Here is a 19,355-nt window from a genome sequence, read left to right as displayed (position 1 = left end):
CTGTAGCATTATACAGAACTAGCTCTGCAGAGGGAGCAAGAGGTCATAGCCAGCCATTCTCCAAAACATTGTCAAAAACTAATACAAATATTAGCAGCATCCACACTGCAGTTGCTGCCTTAAAAGCCAAATTTGATAACCTAGAATCAAGGCATGAAGAACATGGGAGCTGTCTGGAATATTTTTATGAATCATATGTTCATTTAGTTTGATTGCTATTGTATTGTTTGCTACCAAAGAGTTAATTTCTGCTACACTGGGCAGAAAGACAATGGCTTTATTCAAAAGATAATACAAGTATCAAATCTCTCTGGTGACTCCAAGGAAAGGAGGAATCAAGGTGGAAGAAAATGGGAACAAAGGACATGAGAAGCGGACTCAGGAGGTCCAGCTCTCCAAGGGAGCAGGGGGCAGCTGGGCTCTGGCTGCCCCCCTTGCTTTCTTGTCAATTTCATGGCTCCACTGGAACTGTGAAATTGACAAGAGATCTAACAGCCAAAGTAAGTAACGCTGTGTCCACACAGACACTGCGTAGCCCTAACTACACGAACGTAAGCCTCTTGTGGAGGAGAAGTTATTATGTCAATGTAGTATGGCACTTAGGCCTGGTCTACACTGGGGGGTGGGGGAAAGAGAATCGATCTAAGTTATGCAACTTCAGCTACCTGAATAATGTAGCTGAAGTCGATGTATTTAAAGCTACTCACCACAGTGAACACATTGTGGTGAGTCAACGGCTGACGCTCCCCTGTCAACTCCACCTGCGCCTCTCACTCTGGTGGAGTACCAGAGTCGACGGGAGAGCGCTCGGGGGGCGGAAGGTGGGGTGTCAATTTATTGCGTCTAGACTAGACATGACAAAATCGACCCCCGCTGGATCGATCACTGCCCGCCGATCCAGCAGGTAATATAGACAAGCCCTTACATTGGTGGGACAAGACTGTAGTGTACACTCTGATGTAATTAGGTCGATGTAAGCTGCCTTACGGTGACCTAACTGTGCAGTGTAGACCGAGTCCTAGAAATAGCAGCCTTGAGAAACAGACACAGGGTCTGCAGAGAAAGACTAACTTGGTCCACAAAAGAATTGGAAGTTTGGGGAGCAAGGAGGGGAGGTTGTTATATGAAGGCTAAGCTGGGCCTACCTAAATTTGGAGGAAAATGCTAAATTTAGCTAAGACAATGGGTAGTTAGGCTTGTTGTTTTAACCTCTCTCTGATTTAAAAAAAATTATAGGAACTTAGCAAATAAGCTACTCTCTGCAACTGCATTTTGATACTGTTCACAGCTCCCTGAGGGAAGTCTTTAGCAGGAGCCAAATCCAATTGGACCCGCTAGGTAACAAGATTGGTAAACAGGGGTGTTTGTAGCCTGGAGACCCAGCCTAAGAATGGGATGAGTCAAGGGATTCTCCTCAGGGAAGTACAGGCATGGGCCTGTATCTTGAAAGAGCTGCTCACAGAGACATTGAGTCAGGGGTCAAATGTATAGTTTAACCTTGTGTCACAGTTCCAGAGTAACAAACTTGGAGCACCCTACTGGCTGCTGTGGGAGTCCCAAGCAACAGGAACAGAAGCTTCTGCTAAAACATCTTGAGAAGGAATAAAAAGAGCAAATCAGTAGTCTTCATACAACTTCATAAAAAGAAAAATATAAGCATTGAGTGGAGATTCTGGAAAAATAAAATTAGAGCTAAAATGTTAATACTTATTAGGCTCCCTGAAATTTCTGGAACAAACTATCTAAAACACTGAGTCCCCAATGCTTGGCAACTACATAGTGCTAAAGATCCAACCTAGTAAAAGAGCATAAAAGGAGAGAAAACAAAGATCACTGAGAAAGGAGAGACATCACTGTTTATCATTATGGACATAGATGACAATGTTAGCGGCTGCTATGAAAGCGAAGAGATAGTTTAAGAATCATAGAAGATTAGGGTTGGAAGAGACCTCAGGAGGTCATCTAGTCCAACCCCAACTAAATCATCCCAGCCAGGGCTTTGTCAAGCCAGGCCTTAAAAACCTTTAAGGATGGAGATTCTATCACCTCCATAGGTGACCCATTCCAATGCTTCACCACCCTCCTAGTGAAATAGTTTTTCCTAACATCCAACCTAGACCACCCCCACTGCAACTTGAGACCATTGCTTCTTGTTCTGTCATCTGCCACCACTGAGAACAGCCTAGCTTCATCCTCTTTGGAACCTAACCTAAAGAAGATCCTATAAACTTCTCCCCTTATTTAAGCCTGACAGAATAAGGCACAAAGAGAAGGGAACAGGTCCCTTTTCAGAAAGTCTTTAAAACAGGAAGACTTTTTACCTTAACTTCAGGCCAAGCATACAGAAGAAATGTTTATGAGGATGCAATGAATTCAGAATTGCATTTTCTAAGCAAGCTGATTTACGAAGATACCACATGGGAAGTTGTCCAGGATTCAAAACGATACAGAGCTAGAGAGAGTGGCATCTTTTACTTCCTGTAAGGCTATTAGTCAAGTCATGTAAACTAAAATGGATAAGTCTGATGTGTTTGAAATTTCTTGTAACTACTATGTGGGCTGCAAGTTCCTCCCTATAGCTATCTCTGAAGTGATTGCAGGTATGCAGAAAGTGTACTCTTTTGAATTGGTGCTCTGAGAATTAGGTCCAGAGATTATTTGCTTCTAAGTGGTGTTAAATATAATGGATACCCTTCTTACTCAGAAAAGACATATAAACCACTATGTCCTGTCTTGAGACTGTATCTCACCATGTATGTTCTGGACTCCTTCCAAGCTGCGGATAACATGATTACTATAAAAAGAAAGACAGTTAAATGATATTTTGAGTAGGTTAAAATATATATTTTTACCTAGAAATTTAAGATTTGTCACCAGACTATCAAGAGACTTTACAATAAAGTATATTTAAACTTATGTATGCAACGGCTTATGTTCAGACAGTTTATCATACCAAACAAAAACCTTGAAGGCTTTTCCTTTTTTAAGTCTGTTAATACTTGTAGTGAGACAGGACTTTGCAGAAGATCCCAAAATGAATCTTTTTAAACAGATCAAGGCTAGAAGCATCTGGATCCTTGAGGCTTCTAAAGCTGTGGACATACTTGTATAGACCTTGTGGGAAATGTTGCTATACATTTGGTCTCACATCTAAAAGCAGTGATTCCCAAGCTCTGGTCTACAGAAGCACTTGGTGGCTTGAAGAGCTAGCTGATCACTTGATGCTGGCTCTCCTTATTTCCAGCTGCTACATCACATCAAAAGGCAGCTAAAAATATATACTTTCCTACTATTACTCTTCCAGGTAAGCAACTGCTGTAATTGCCACATGGATGTTATTCATTGTAAAGCAGAGGGGATGGTGACCCATGCACTTAAAATATGGCAAGGAAGGTTAGCCACAAGAAAAATCTATTTAAGATGAGGTCACAGTATACTATGAAAGTTTAGGGGTGGGTTTTCCAAAATGATGGTAAATGTTTCATTTCTGGTCTCCAAGAATCGGTAAGAGGATTTCAGGAGGAGAACAGTACTCAATACTCTCAGCTGCTAGATAGAATTTTAATGGCAACAGGCAGGACTAACAACTGAATGATTTAATCTACTGATTCCTCACCCCAAACCCCCAGCCTGTAGTAGTAAGAGTGAACTTAAAATATTACTGAATTACAAGGGAATTATTTGAATAAAAGGCAGATTTACCAGAATTAGGAATGTGGCATAGCAATTAAAGAATCAAAAAGATATGAATATTCACAGATGGGGCTAGGGACCAGAGTGATTAAAAAGACCAGATTTTCAAAAGCTCTAAGCATCTTCACTTCCCATTTACTTGAGTGGGAGCTGAGGTTGCTCAGCACACCTGAAAGTCAGGCCACCAGTGAAAATCTTAAAGTTTTTCCAACACATCCTTCCCGCAAAACAACCCCTCCAAAGAACCACAAATATAAAATAGTAGTAAAACCTGGATTAAACTGTGGGGCAGAAAACCTGTTTAAATATAAAACTATCAAAAAAGTGCGAGACAGACAGGTTTTTATGAATTTTAAAGAGAATGCATATCTGCCTTACACAAATGAAAGTCCTATGTTACTTAAAACATTTGCTCTACTGAATACATTTGGCAGAGAGGCTGATTACACACTGTTTTAATTCATCTAAAAAATGCATGGCATCTTATCTTGAAGCTTTGGATTTAACAATATTTTTATTTAAACCTTACCTGTCTCTCCCCTTCATTCTTCAAACCTGCTCCAAAAGGTGAAGGAGCAACTCACTTCCTATAAGTTATCAACACTATTAGCTGCTTTGACATAGGCCTGCTCTACAAGCCTTTCTGAGACCACCATGCAGAATGGCTACTTTGGTAACCCATCTTAGCTAATTGAAGAGAGTTTTTGGAACTTGAGCACTTATCAGAGTTAAAGTTTTGTGTCCCATACTGGAACAAGGCTCAAGTCTTTCTTCAAATAGTATTTAAAGCCAGATTCAAATAATTTCAGATGCTTAATTTTAAAGTTCAACAGATTTTCTGTTTCCAGGGTTTCCTGGGCTGCCACTACATTGACAAAACATGGATTACTTCTTCAGCAGCTCAAAAGCCATCTCCATAAAAAGTTAACATTGCCAGTAGTTTTTGTTTTGTTTTTTTTTTGCTGGGGTGTAAAACACCACTCTACAATTTGCCAGAACTTGCTAATCTTTTGGAATGTACTTGCTATCAGTGATCTTCACTGCAGTGCAGTACAGTTTTTAAACAACCCTCAAATACCTTTTATAAAATAGATAAGCAAGAGGATTATTTCTACTACACTTCCTTGAGTTTTCACTACCTGTTATGTGTAGTCATTTACACCTGTGTAAAATGAGCACACAGTGAGTATAAAATGCTAGCATCATAATGTTTTACTCCCACTTTGCACAAGTGCATACAGATGTAAGTGTGACATTCTATACCTTGGGGGACCGCCCTGTAATCTCCATATTCCTCATTTATATATAATTGTGATCTTGCAGATAAAGCAGGTCGTGTCAGGTATCAGGGGAAAGATTATGATCTGCTGAAAGTTATTTTTCTGTCCATACAGGTACAGCATTAATGGACATGAAATTATGAGAATTGTGTTGTATGGTTGTCACTAAAACATGCTGTAAGTTGGAGAATCAGCCAGATATTAGCTCCCCAGAGGCAACAGCAAAGTAACCAATGCCCAGGCAGGGTGTCAAAACAACCCATCACCAGCCATTGTCCAGCAAGGGAGCTACAACTCAGTGACTCACCTGCATGAGACCACACAAGGGAAATTGCTCAACCTTGCCTGGGGACCCAGCACTGCCCGCCAGACATGCCTCAACTTGTATTCTCCAAGCACATGGACGAAGGGTATAAAACAGAACATAGCAGACCCATGCTTTGCCTTTCTCCTGCCCCTAACTATGCTGCAAGCAACCAAGACTGTTAAGAATTAGGACATGATCTGGCAGGACTCCTATGGATTGTTCTCTCACAATCCTTTTCTGTAATTAGTTGCTACACCAGCTGTAACTACTATGAAAATTCTGTGCTAAGTTTGTTTATCCCGTTGTCTGTCAAAAAGGTGCAAGTTTACCTGACTCCAATTAGTTGAGATGGGAAATAAAATTTGAACTGAAAGTACAAAGATTGTATACTGTATCATGTCCACAAAAGCCAAAATAACTTACCTCAATGTAATCCCAATATAGAGAACTGTGCATATTGAAAAAAGGCAGTGTTTTAGTTCTTGTATTTCTCAGTCACATGATAACTATTTCAAACTCTGGGAAAGCAACTTCTCATAAGTCAATTCTAAAAACATATCTATATTTACACTAAACATGGATCAGGTTACAAGTGACAGATTGTTATGGCTTTGTTGCATCAGAAAAATTAATCTTCTAAAAAAAACTGTACAAGGGTTCAATACAAAAGTATGCCAAGTGGAATAAAATACTTAACGGCACTGTAGCAAATCATTTTAGGGTTGGCAAGGCAGGGATGAAATAGTATGGCTCAACTGCTTCACCTATGCCCCCCAATGAGTGCGTTGACAAGTAATAGCTGAAAAGCATAATGATACCAAAACAAAGCAAAGTGTTTGATATGGAGGCTCTCAAAAACCTAGTACCAAGAACCACATACAGTAAGATCTGAGATATGAAAAATGGGCTAACCTCTTCTTAGATTGGTGGTGCACAATTACTTCCCAAGGGTATGCCTGAACTGGGAACACTACAAAGAATGACAATGCTCGGTATTCAAGACAAAATAAAAATTCCCTATTTACCTACTTTCATCTTTAGTTTTTCCACAGCAGACAACACAGGTGACCACAGATTTCCTTCCCCCCCCCATACAAATTAAAAAAATTGTCCTTGCAGAATTACACTACATTTTTAATTTAGTTTGCTAATTCCCAGTAAGGAATGAGGAAAGGAATCAGCATGCTCCCTACTTTATCTAGCATGATTTTTTTAAAAAATAAAGCACTATATGGGAGTTATTTGACTGTCCTCTGCAGTATCCAGATTGTATAAAACTTAAAACTGCAGCTAAAATCTTTATTACAGTCACATGGCAGAAACCTGATAGGAACAGTCCAGGGACTCAGGTCTTTTTTCCTTTTTTGGGGGGGGGAGGGGGAGGGAGAGGAATCAGCCCACTTTTATTAAGGTGCTTTACTTAGAAAACTTTGGCCTGTATGGCTAAGCTGCTTGAAAAAGCCTTCACATCATTTGCCTCAAACACCCCTCCAATCTTGGGTAACAAGGAGAGTGGAAAGGTAAATGAAGGAAGAAACAGATGGGTTACCTAAAGTGTGACTGAAGAAAGGAGGAAGAAGCTGAAATTGAAACTTATGAAACAGCAAGTTCCCTCCCCACTCTCAAATTCCAAAAATAATGAATCACTGTTGCAATATTGGTGATACAATGACAAACATATATGCAAGTTCATATCCTTCCAAAACAAATAACTGGTTGTTTTAAGAGCAGTGGTCGCCAACCTTTTTAAGCACAAGATCACTTTTTGAATTTAAGTGCAACCCAGGATCTACCTCAAAGAAAATGTACAAATAACAGTAATCACACAAACCTAAATACCCTTGCCCCGCCCCTTCCCCAAGGCCCCATGCCACTCACTCCATTCCCTCCCCCACCCTCACTCACTTTGACCAGGCTGGGACAGGGGGTTGGGGTGTGGGCTCTGGGCTGGGGCTGAGGGGTTCGGAGTGTGGGAGGAGCTCTTGGCTGAGCCTGGTGCAGGAGGTGGTTCAGCGTGCAGGCTCTGGGAGGGGGCTGAGACAGGAGGTTGGGGTGCAAGAGGGGATGCGGGCCCTAAGAGGGAGTTTGCATGCAGTGGGGAGTTCGGGCTGGGGTATGGGAGGGGTTTGGGGTGCAGGCTCCAGCGAGGTGCCGCTTAGCTCAGGTGGCGCCCAGGCAGCAGCACAGTGGGGCTAAGGCAGGCTCCCTGCCTGCCCTGGCCCTGCTCCCGGAAGCAGCTGGCATGTCCAGCAGCAGCTCCTGGATGGGGGAAGGGGGCACACGCTGCCTGTCTGCAGGCACTGCCCCCGTAGCTCCCATTGGCCGCAGATCCACATTCCCGGTCAATGGGAGCCGCGAGGGTGGTGCCTGCAGGTGAGGGCAGCACGCAGAGACCTCCTACCTCCCCTGCCAGGGGCCCACAAGAATGTGCCAGCTGCTTCCGGAACTGGCATGGGGCCAGAGCAGGCAGGGAGCTTGCCTTAGCCCTGCAGGACTGTTAGCAGCCAATCTCCCAGTTCAGCTACAGGAAGGTTGGCAACCCTAGACTGAGATCGACTACCAGAAGCTCCAAGATCGACCAGTTGATTGTGATCTACTGGTTGGTGACCTCTGTTTTAAGAGGAACTCTCTGCTTTACTTGAAAGTGATACTTTGTATCAAAAACAGTCTCTGAAGATAGGGTTATTTAAACTGACAAATTTCCGAACTTATATAGTCTCCTAGCCAACCATAGCTGCTATAAAACAAACAGAGGGAAGATGTCTCTTACAGAGGTTTCATGAGGGTCTTGTAGGACCAGTTTGAGACACCACTGATTTTTTTTTTAAGTGTAAGCAGGGTCTGAGTGAGCTCTCCCCTAACAGCTAGCTGGGAGGTGGAGAGACTTCAGGAGCAAACTGTATTTCTATGAACACACCTACTCTGCCTCGATATCCAGCAGATAGAACTGTGTTGCTCAAAATGATCAACTTTGGCTGGTGTTGGGTTACAAATCACTTTAGTACTAAATGCAGGGGTAGTGAAAGGTTATCAATGTAGTTGTCTTTGTTGTATGACTAAAGCGGAGCAGAACAGTGCTTAACCTGTCCTGATTGAGGAGGTCACCTTCAGCTGAAAGGACCTCGCTAAGCCAGGGGCTCAAATGCCAGACCCCTGTGAAAGTAAGAGGGGTGGGGACAGGTGTCTAAGCCAGAAAGTTTGGACTCTGCCTAAGGGTCCCCGGTCTGGTTTAACCTGTTCCTCCCCTCTGTTCTATGGAGCCTATTTAGCTCTAACTTTTGAGCCTTTTGTTATGTTAAGTGCTTACTAGAGCTGAAATCACTTGTGGTGGGACAGCATTTCTGCCCACCCTGCTTCAGGTTCCCCCAAGAGCTGACAATCACTAAGAGCTGGGTGAAACCTTAAGAGACTGACTTTCAGAGGTCATAGCAGAAGGCAGCCAGCAGGAGCAGCAAGCAAGCAGCCAGCCGGCGGAGCGGCTGGCTAGAGAAAGTGCAGAGAGAGTGGAGCAAGCAAGATGCCTTCTTCCCTGGGAGGGAGGTGAACTCACACAGATGCACCTCTGAACCTTGGTCCTCACTGACCAAGGACATCTACAGTGAGTGGGGTGTGGTGAAGGACAGCTCCACCTGCTGCTGCTGTAGCGACTCTGCTGCCAGCCACTCAGGCGGCCCCAGAGCCAGCCACACCGGCTGCTGCTGAAGCGTCCCCAGGGTCATTCGCACTGGCCGCTGTTCGGGCGGCCCCCAGCAGGAGCACCCACTGCTCAACGGTGGCCCCTTGCGCTGCGCCCCCCGCCCCCCCAAGATTTAGTCAGGGGTATTTATACTATAAATCCTGGACAGGACACTTTTATTAAAAATATCCATGACTAAATCGTAGCCTTAATCATGGTTCAGGGGATGATCTCTGTCCACTACAGACTTTCCTAAGAAATTCTTGTGTTTTAATCTAGGTCCTTCTGTACCACTGCATCTCAGTCTACTCAAAACAGTTACTTAAGTCTGTACTAATGTAACCCTTCTGCCAGGTGGAGTAGGCCAGTCAAACAAACACCATAGCAAAAAAGTTTCACATCCTGTGATTGTGTTAATGCACCAGTTTTTGCAGCTAGTTATGAATTTTTATTGGATCATGCAGTAGAGCATAGTAAGGTACTTAATATGGAAGAGAGCGGTACAGGACTCAAATAATGTTTTGTGTACTGCAATGTTAAAGTTTCTTAGCATTTAAACTGCTAAAATTAAAAAAAAATGAGGGGGAAGGAGGGAAACACAGTGCAAGTCAAGTATAGACACCCTTTTGATTACCTTTACAAAAGTCACAACTATACTGAGGATAACTATCTACTGGAGTTTTCTCATAGCATGGTAGAATTTATTTCTACTTCCATTAAGGTCACCAAGAAAGTTTATTCTTTTACCAAGAAGATAAAAATACAAATATGCTTCATAACCTGAGGCAAAAAAAAGTTACCTGCAACAATGGTTTGCTCATACTTATTAATTCCAAGAACTTGCTTACCACCACCACTCCCGCCAACAACAAAAGAGGATGGATACCTTAATGCCTGTGCCTTAACAGCCCAGAGTTGGGGGTGGGAAGGGAAAATGGAAGAAGTAGGTCAGCTTCCTATTGCATTTCATGGACTAGATTGGTAGAATTATCTGGAATCTTCTATTCAATGTCAGAATGGTCCAATAGCTAACATATGTCAGTAACCTGATGGAGGTATAACAAACATGTTTTGACAAGGCAACAGAAAGCTAATTTCAAATCAGATATTTGATCTAGTCCCTCTTCTGTAATACTGGTTTCAGAATTATGGGGAAATACTTCTGCTGGCACAATTTAAAAGATTGTGAGCAAGCATTGTACAGGGCACAGCTTTGGGAAAACTCTTAAATGAGAAGTTTGGTAGGCAAAAATCTTTAAAAATATGAAAAATTAAATTAAATTTTCCAGTCAAAAAACAGTAAGATTTCAGCTGTTCTGATGGATGCAGAGAAGTGGAGCAGAGTTTCATTTTTAATAATGCTGTTATTTTTTTCACTTTTCAATATGATCACAGCACACAAACAAGATAATAAAAATTTAACACAGTCACCATCTGTAAGACACAGCATAACATTAACATACATCTGCAAAAACCATTACACAGTTCCAATGTATGTCTCTGAACAGCAATGGTGTTAAAAGTTCTTCAGCTCAGAAACTTCTGCTTATGTATTGTGAGCAGTCTAGAGATGCAATGGTGTCTTACAGATAGTATCTATTCTGTTCACTGTTAGCAGTGAAGACTGTAAATTTCTTCACATTGGAAGATGGCAAGCCTTCCTACACCACAGGTATGAAAGTTTGTAAAAAACCTTAGTGATGGGGGGTAGGGGGGAGACAGATGTATTATGCAACACAGCAGAAGTTACTCAATTTCTTTCACTTTACTGAACACTTCAAGGTCTGTGCACTTTACAATATTACAAAAATATAAAGACAAACAGCTCACTGGATGTATTTACCCTTAATAATCTCAGGTATGCCTTCCTCAGTGCTCAGAATTAAATGCTTCAGTGTGCCTGGAAAGGTAATAAATCCAGGCTCAGATGGACCAGACCTCCTGGGTATGTGTGTGCGCCCATATGCAAACTCCAAAATTGGGAATGTTTCTCAGAATTTCCCCTCCAATAACCCCTGCACTTTTAAGGTAGGGAGCATTAGCCTAAGCACCAATTCTTATACAACTGCAATGGTCCTGAACAGGGGGGGGGGAGAGAAGAGATCTCAACTGGACAGATCCCAAACCATCATCAGTTCTCTCCTACTGAATGCCATTTCTAACATCATTCGTTAGTTCGATTTCTGTATCATACACTTCACATGTCTAATGATGCTATCAAACAGCAGGATGTTTGAATGGTTTTAGAATGAGACTGGAAATTTAACATGCATATTACCCAGCAAACTGGGGGTTAAAACCCTGTCTGAGACAGAAACCCTACAGCTACAAGCAGTCATGCTGGTCAGAAGCAGCTCTGGCTGCCTTACTAATTGGCAAACAAACCCCTCATTCCCCAGAGTGGCTGGGTAGGTAGAAGACTATAAATCCTGCAGGGAAGAAAATACTGGGAGGCGCAACCAGGTCTAACTTGTTTCATGCCTTCACTCGGACCTGCAGGCAGCTCTGTCCTAGCCTGCAGAAAGCTGAAGATACAAGAGACGCTCTTCGCTACGTTTGAACACTGTGGGCGAAAGGAAGCTGCACTCTACTGTTTTGTACACAGACTGACCTGCCTCAGTGCCCAATTGAAATCCTGTTGTGGCAGGTTCGTTTTACACTGTGGCACCAACCACCCCACCCCACTATTACAAGAGTGAGCTAACATCAATGCCACAGCTGAATGCTTGATTTTACAGCCTTAAAGATGGGAAATTCCAGAAGCTGAAATTGCTCTGGAAATGGTAATTCACAATATAAAAGATATAGAATGTGCAGTGTGCTAGAATGAATAGCCCAGAGTAAGTTATATTTCACATTTAACAAGACAACGACAAAAAGAAAACACATGGAAAACATGGTTAAATTAACATTACGGAACGACTATTCAGAAGACTCAAGAGGGTTAAAAGTTCCATTGACTTTGTACTCCTAAATCATTTAGGTGTTTTTGAAAATACCACCCTTCTGTATTTGGTGGCAAACCAAGCATTCAAGTGAGGAAGTTTCTATATATTAATGCAAGGTGCATTTCTTTAAGCTTTTGTTTGGGGAGGGAAGGTGTTAGATCTTGAGAAGACGACTCTGGGTATGTCTACACAGGGCTAAAAGACCCATGCCACAGCCGTGGCTGGCCCAAGTCAGCTGGCTTGGGCTTGCATGGCTTTAAAAATCGCTGTGTAGACATTTGGGCTTGGGCTGGAGCCAGAGATCTGGGACTCCTAAGCCTGAAGGTCTACACACTAATTTTTGTTAAACCCAGGCAAGCTGAGGGTTTTTTTTAATCCCTGTGTAGACATAAGAGTCCAGAGATAATCAGCTTGTTAGTTTTGCTCGCAGAACTTGTACATCATTTGAAGCAACAAATGTGCACTTAACATGCAACTAACTGCATATTAGTACATTTCAGGATTTATTTATTTTTAATTGTGTTTGCTTCCACTTTTCAAATGCTCAAGGCTAGTAAGTCAAAACAAGCGTTCTTAAAACCAAACTAGTGCTAAACTAAAGGACTAGTGCTCAAAGACTATGTTCATGCCAACTTTCAAAGTTAAGCAGTTTTGTTTAAGCCTATATTCATATAATTTTAAATTGTACGAAGTATAAGTATTCTCATAACTGAGGAGTGACTAGGTATATTGCTCAGTTTTCTATTAGTCTGTACCTGAAAGGAAATGTTTTAAGTACAAGACATTTCAGTCAAAAAGGTGACTGCTTCAGAATTAAGTGTGCAAGAAAACAGAGGTTTTATAGGGAAACTGTTTTGTAGGATGGATAAAATTCAATAACAAAAAAACCCACTTTATTTAAATCAGATTTTTTTTGTTTTTTAAAAAGATAGTTTTTAAAAATAAACCTACTTAAATTTGAAATGGACAGCCTACATTAAGGCCTAAATTATTCTAATATGTTAACTGTTTAATTTAAATATAAATACAATAAGCAATACAAGTTTACTGCTAAGTTTTAAAGGAAGTTTAACCACTGAATTGGTGGAAGGCACTGCCTTAGCACCTGGAATTGGTCTGTGGATGTTCTAAATCATCTTCTCATGGCAGTAGCCTCTTCTGCAGGTGCAGACAGAATATTTTCTTTATTACAGTTTATTCAGCTGTTACAATTCAATGACTGCTCAGAGTTAAGAAACCAACTGGAAGTTGAAAAAACAGGAAAATTTGTTTTCCTCTTCCAAGCTATGAAAAAAACTAGGTGCAAGAGGATGACATGTCTACTTCTAAAATCTTGAAGAACATGGCAATCAGAAACAATTAATTAAATTAACTTAGTTTTAAATGCAAAAGTCCTCTCATGTATCCAGACCTAAAGTGGCTTTATTTACTAATTAAAGAGAGATTTCAAATTCCATTTGTACAATTTAAACTGAATTCCAATTTCCATCCAAACAGTTCTTGTTGCAAATCAGGAGTAAAGAAGTTAATCTACTAATCTACTAAATAAGAAAAGCATCATTCACCATTTTTTAATATATTAAATGTAAAAACCAGGAAATTGAATTAACTATAATTTAAGCTATATAGTTGTTTAAATAAATCTGTATATAGCATAGTTAGGCTTGGCAAGATTTAATTTAAATCCATAGATGTCAGTAAATGTCTATTTCAGCAGACACTAAAATAGACAAAAAATATTCACCACTATGGGCTTGTCTTCAACTACTGGAGTAAATTGACCCAAGTTACGCTACTCCAGCTACATGAATAACGTAACTGGAGTGGACATAGCTTAGGTCGACTTACCCCAGTGTCTTCACTGCAACGGAAGACGCTCTCTGGTGGACTTACCTTACTCTTCTCGGGGAGCTGGAGAACCGAGCCAACCGGACAGCGCTCTGCCATCCATTTAGCGGGTCTTCACTAGACCCGCTAAATCGACAACTGCTGCATCAATTGTAGCAGTGTCAATCTCCTAATAGCGAAGACAAGCTCTAACAGTCAGCAGGAGTGCAGCCTCCCTTTGCACTTTGTGCCTGGAGAGATCAGGTGTTAGCTGCCCCGTGGCCATACAGGGAAGCTTTTGCAACTCCACTGTCAAGGCTCTGCTCACTCCCTCACCAACGAGGAGCATGGGAGTGGTGTCCAGGCAAGAATTGTTTGGCAGTGCAGTGGCCTCCCCTGCAACCACTTGCTTGCCCTCCACCTTGAAGTCTTGGCCTGCTGTCTCTGCCCACCAGGCCAGGACCCTAGCCTTCCTCACACCTTTCGCCTAGTTATCTTGAGCCTCATGGCTATGGAGGGAGTCCCCAGAAGCCACTGACAGCACTAGGGACTCCCTGAAGCCCACCTGTAAATGCTACCCTGACCCCAACACCCTCTTAATTTCCCCCAACTGTAAAAGTTAAAATAGTTAAATTAAAAAATAAAAATGAATAGCCAAAAATCACACACAAAAATTGAAATCTGCCAAGCCATAATAAGGATTAGGTTTTTAAATGGTAAATGTCAATAAATGTCAGTTTCACCACACACACAAAAAACCAAAAAATTCCATTTATGATGAATCAAACTGAGTTCCTAAACTTCGATTTAAGAAATTTACTTTGTGTATTTTGACATATGATTTGACAATGTTTTAACTATGATAAAACTTTTACATTTTGAATCTCAGGGTCCTTTGTCTAATAATTATTGTCTGCACCCCACCAAAATTGTGTGTAAATTTTGTGAAAATTTAAGTTGATAAAAATAGGGAACATGCTTAAAAATAAACATTGATATTATTGGTCAAAGTTATATATATATAAAAAAATAGGAATTAAATTCTGCCAAGCCCAACTATAGCATATCCTCCTGGTTAGCAAGAAGTAATACATTGACTCCTCACTTAAAGTAGTCTCGGTTAACTTGTTTCGTTGCTGATCAATTAGGGAACATGCTCGTTTAAAGTTGTGCAATGCTCCCTTATAATGTCGTTTGGCAGCCGCCTGCTTTGTCCACTGCTTGCAGGAAGAGCAGCCCGTTGGAGCTAGCTGATGGGGGCTTGGAACCAGGGTGGACCAGCAGCCCCCCCCCCCATCAGCTCCCCGCTCAGCAGCTGTCCCTCCCCCCCCGCCCCCCAACCTTGGAGCTGCTCCCGCCCCCTGCCTTTGTGCTGCTCCTGGGAGCCTCCTGCTTGCTGTGGGGGGGGAAGAGAAGAAGGAGGCTAATGTCAGGGTATCCCCCTCCCCCCTACTCCTGCCCCCACTTACCGCTTCTCCATATAGGGCAGGGTGGGGACAGAACAGGGCTCAGGACAGAGAGAGCTTGCTGGCTGCAGCTGCTGTCTCGAACAAATATGCATTAGCAGAGATGAAGTAAGAAAAGGAGTACTTGTGGCACCTTAGAGACTAACCAATTTATTTGAGCATAAGCTTTCGTGAGCTACAGCTCACTTCATCGGATGAAGTAGGTGGTGATTTAATTAAACTTTTGCTATCACTTCTCACTATGGATTCTAAATTCAGAGGGGATACTAAATTAAGTTTGAAACATGTAGTGTTGTGCCTTTAAAGATAACTCATTGGTGACCTGAGATATTGAGGCAGTGTACATTTTCTAGCTGTAATTCAACATTACTTGTACCCTCTATATATTAGTAAGTTTCTAAGTAAGTAAGTTTCAAATTGCTGCTGCCAAATTGTGCCAGTGCTTAGCTGGCAAAAGAACTAAATGATATAATTTAAAAACCAAAACCAAACAAACAGTAGTTCCCATGAGTTTACTTATTGTTCTAGGTAATATTTAGGGAAAACATTACCATCACATATGTCTACATTTGATTTTGGCAGAAAATAATTTTCTCTGAAGGATGCAATTTAATATCACAGATCCATAGAACAAGATCTGTGATGAGAAGAGACTGCTGGAAATCTCAACCTTGCTGGAAACAAGAACTGGAATTGAATTATCGACCCTGATCAAATCAGCCAAAATAAAATTGCAGCAGCAAGCTATAATTGTGCAAATTGAGGGGATTCAGAGAGCAACAGAACAAAAGAGACAGACATTCATCAGAACAACAACAACAAAAAAATCTAGCTTTAAGCTCACAACAACTAAACTTGAAAAACAAAGTGAAAAGTTTACCACTAACACGAGTAACCCACCCAAAGACATTAAATGACACCTTTTTAGAATTGTACTGCATATAACAAAAAAGCAAAAACGTGTTTGTGCACATCTTGGCTGTGCCAAATAAAATAAGACTTAACAGCGAGAGCAATATTCACAAGAAGGTTCAATACAGTTTGAACTGATTTTGTAATATTGCTGCTGAACAGATTGTACTGTATTTTACAACAGGTTTATTTCTTTGTGTACTGACAGTTTTGTCAACCATTTATCTGTATATTACAGATGCTCATTGGTTATCCAGGGCAGATGTAAAATAAAAAGATAGAGGAGCCAAAAGTATATTGTGAAAATACAGAAAGCATCAGAGATTCTCCATCAGGTAATTTCAGGATGTAGTTCAAAGTTTGCCAATTATATAACTAGGTGAGGCCAGAACTTTTTTCCCCTGTTATAGGCAAGAGAGAAACAGAATCTGAATGACAGCAAGCTAGCTGCTAGATGCCTGGATTATGTATATGGAGTATGATTTATTAGTACAACATATTAGAAACTAACCATAACATTCAAAGTAAGTACAAAGTCTTAAAACCACAATGAGATAAAAGTCAATCGTTCTCTTAAACTCAATTTATACTTTAAAAGTGTGAAAAAAATGAAGTTACAGACATTAAAAAATGCATCAACTTAAGTCAACGAAAATTAATTTCACATAGCTCTTTTCTTATTTTTGCCCCTGCAAACAGGGTAACAGCCTATATAACCAAAACATTGTGGCTATATAACAATTCTAATTTTTAAGTCAATGAGGCAAAAGACTTCTAAGATTGGAGACATCCACTACTTCTTAAAAAAAGTTACAAGACAGTACATAGTGTGGCAAGTATTCAACATGGCCAAAACTTCATGTACATAAACAGTTACTCCTCTCAGTGCCAATATACCTCCCTTCTAAACACACTGACTGTACTGTCAGAAGACGGAGAGCCATAAAGAACCTCCTTAGTTAAATAATTCAGGATAAAAGTTCTGGTAGGATAAAGTGTTCACCAGAAGCTTTGAAGTTTTTGATTTATTAAAGTTTTAACCTCCAGAATGGCAACAGCACAACAGCTAAAGTCTATTGGAATACTCCATACCAGTGCCCTCGTGGTTATAATATTATAAAAAGAGCAGAAAAATCTCTCGCCCAGGAGTATTTTGGATAAGAGCTTCAATATCTACATTAATCTTACCGTTGCCCATTACCACCAACTTCCAAAATAAGAGGTTCTCCCCACCCCACAAGCAGCACTAAGTTCAAATTCCTTCCCAAGGGTGTTCTGATGATCAAACTTTCTTATTTAACAAATTGTTTGATCATCTTTCCAAAAATAACTAGTTTCCTAGCGAAATATGGTGAACCCCTATATTTAACAGCCTTTGCCATAATCCAAAACTGTTAGTTATAACCAAAACTATCGACATCATACCAGATTTTTTTTTGGGGGGGGAGGGGGGAATGAAAATATTCCCCTATCAGTAGCCAAGTCATCCTGTAATTAAAAAAATATATATCTCTATCAGTAAATACTATATGGACCTGTAATGCATCCTTAAGGTCCAGTAGTGGTTCTTCACGACTAACTAGTCGTTAGTTGCAAGTTTCTCTTTAATTTTAAGCTTGACTAAGGATTCCACTAATTTGCCTTGAAATTACAGCTTCAAGTTCAGGGACGGAACACTGTCTGTCTGAGCCTATATTCCACACTAGAGACAGCAGGCAGCCAACATGAAGTTCAGCTGAAGGGGTTGATCATCGCTAGCTGATTTGAGAGAGAATCAAATTTAAATTAGTATATATATTTCAATTTAAAAAAAATTAAAGTTAGGTGGTCATAATTTCAAATGTATATTGGATTATATATTCAAATTGGTGAATAAATTATATGGCCATATGATTTGGATTACTTAATCTTGAAACCGTAATACTTTCAATTAAACAAAGTTGGAAAAACTTGTGGGGAAACAGGAGGCTGCTCTCTTACCTCAAAAGCAGAAGAGGTTTGAGTATTGATTACCCTTCTGGAACATACCAGTGGTGGACAACCTGTGGCCCATGGGTGCATGCGGCCCGTCAGGGTTATCCGCTGGCGGGCTGCGAGACAGTTTGTTTACATTGACCGTCCGCAGCTCCCAATGGCAGCAGTTCGCCGTTCCCAGCCAATGGGAGCTGCGTGAACAAACTGTCTCCCAGCCCACCACTCTACCAGAGTCTGCATTAGGTGTGGAGCCATAACAGAAAATAGTCCAGCTCTTCTGAATCAAAAAGAATACCAAATACTCTATTTGAGTTAGTAGATACAAAGGGGGTAATACGTCTTAAGATTTTGGGAAAAGTTACACCTCTACCCCGATATAATGCTGTCCTCGGGAGCCAAAAACTCTTACCACGTTATATCGAACTTGCTTTGATCCACCAAGTGCGCAGCGCGTCTCCCCCCACAGAGCACTGCTTTACCACGTTATATCCGAATTCGTGTTATATGGGGTCGTGTTATATCGGGGTAGAGGTGTATTGACTGACCAACCACCTCTACATAACCTCAAAGTGATAAAAAGTTTCCATGATTTCTAAAGTGTCTTTGAACACCATTTCCATTAACTTCCCTAGAGTCAAACACTGACGGCAACAAAGTACATGCTCTGATGATAAACTTAGAGGAGGGGTGTGACATACTAGGATGCAATCCAGATGCAAGCCTTACAATACCTTGCTGGTACTAGCTCCCTCCTGGGATGCTTACAGACAGCCTTCCAGCATGTAAGTCTGAGTAACTGCAGCCTGCCAGCCAGACTTGGGTTACTCTCTGGCTCTTACCAGCCCTGGTTATACTGCAGGGTGAGCCCAAAACATTCCCAGCCCCAGGTTTCCCCTTAAAAATGTATGAGCGGAGAGTTCAAATATATCAAGTCAGTTATTCCTTTAAGGGAATGATATACTTTAGCTCAGATGTGGCCAAACTTACTGACCCTCTGAGCTGCATACAACAAATCTTCCGAACTTCAAGAGCTGGGGCATGACTGCCAGACTTCAGCCCTCCGGGAGGCACCTGCCTGGGCTCAGGGTTCAGCCCTGCAGGGAGGGGGTCTCGGGGGGTTCAGCCCTGCAGGGAGGTGCCTGTCCCACTCTTGCTGAAGCCCTGAGCCCTGGCGTACACACCCTACAGGGCTGCAGCCCTGTCAGGCACTTCCCACAGGGCTGAAGCTCTGAGACCTACCTCCCCACAGAGGGAATGAGTGAAGGAGACACA

The 19,355-nt window shown here is 41.4% G+C and overlaps 1 protein-coding gene across 2 annotated transcripts in view; it reads right to left on the bottom strand.

The window, feature by feature from the left end:
- The window catches only part of SOCS5 (suppressor of cytokine signaling 5), a 53,387-nt gene that overhangs the window by 9,729 nt on the left and 24,303 nt on the right, over window positions 1–19,355 (bottom strand). The window contains exon 2 of one of the 2 annotated variants that reach the window (XM_077813877.1): window positions 2,751–2,794. The exons of the other annotated variant lie outside the window; for it this stretch is intronic. The gene's annotated coding sequence lies outside the window, so the exon portion shown is untranslated. The remainder of the gene's footprint in view (window positions 1–2,750; window positions 2,795–19,355) is intronic. 2 annotated transcript variants of the gene reach the window in all.

This window comes from Eretmochelys imbricata, chromosome 3, assembly GCF_965152235.1.
Source record: "Eretmochelys imbricata isolate rEreImb1 chromosome 3, rEreImb1.hap1, whole genome shotgun sequence".
Taxonomy (NCBI): Eukaryota; Metazoa; Chordata; order Testudines; family Cheloniidae; genus Eretmochelys; species Eretmochelys imbricata.
The sequence above is the reverse complement of the archived record's forward strand: the minus strand, read 5'-3'. Positions and strand labels throughout refer to the sequence as shown.